Source organism: Sturnira hondurensis, unplaced genomic scaffold (genome assembly GCF_014824575.4).
Source record: "Sturnira hondurensis isolate 20B ecotype Veracruz unplaced genomic scaffold, ASM1482457v3 Scaffold0013548, whole genome shotgun sequence".
Classification (NCBI taxonomy): domain Eukaryota; kingdom Metazoa; phylum Chordata; class Mammalia; order Chiroptera; family Phyllostomidae; genus Sturnira; species Sturnira hondurensis.
In genome coordinates, this window is record NW_028086179.1 from 1 (window position 1) to 858 (window position 858).

At 44.3% G+C, this 858-nt stretch overlaps 1 non-coding gene across 1 annotated transcript; it reads left to right on the top strand.

Annotated features, from left to right (window-relative positions):
• Nucleotides 1-640: 640 nt before the first annotated feature.
• Nucleotides 641-747, top strand: LOC118997979 (U6 spliceosomal RNA). The gene has a single exon (XR_005068783.1). It is a non-coding gene; the product is annotated as a U6 spliceosomal RNA (small nuclear RNA).
• Nucleotides 748-858: the final 111 nt, after the last annotated feature.

Here is an 858-nt window from a genome sequence, read left to right on the forward strand (position 1 = left end):
GAGAAAAGCAAACAAATTCTGAGACTGACACCTTAAGGAATTCATTAAATATCCTAATCACACTAGAAAAGTTATTTTTATAAATTAGACTCCTGTGTAGGAGACCATTCTGCGTGGCATGGGCCCAGCTCACACTCAGAGATGCACAGGACCCACGCCCACGGATAGGTTCTCCCATGGGGGATCAGGCCTGCAGTGTGCCTAGGCCAACTTGAGTCTTGCTTTTGCTAAAAATTCCCTCACTCGGATTTGTGGCAAATATTTACTGCAAAATAGCTTCCAAACCTTTCAAGGATGGTATAACCAGTTCAACCACTTGTGCCTTTTTCATTTGCAAATAGCACTTTTCTGTGATGTAATTAGTAACATTGGCTCCTTTGTATTCTGTAAAAGGTAACTGCCTAAAGCAACCTGTGCATAGTAAGCAAGGACCATCAGGTAATGGGCCTAGAAACCCAATAAAAGCCAGTCTGGGCAAGGGCCAGGGGCCAAGGGAGCAAGACTTTTGCTCCCCTTGAGAGCAAGCCATGCCCACCCTTTTCCTCCCCCGGATTTGGTAGTCCGTGGGAATGTCTCATTTCATCCATAATGACATGGACACTGCAGACTGGTGTCCGCATCACATGTAAAAATCAGTTGAGTGCTCGCTTCGGCAGCACATATACTAAAATTGGAACAATACAGAGAAGATTAGCGTGGCCCCTGCGCAAGGATGACACGCAAATTCGTGAAGCGTTCCATATTTTTCAACAATACATCAAAAAGATCATACACCATGACCAAGTGGGATTCATCCCAGGGATGCAAGGATGGTTCAATATCCGAAAATCAGTACATGTAATACACCACATAAACAAA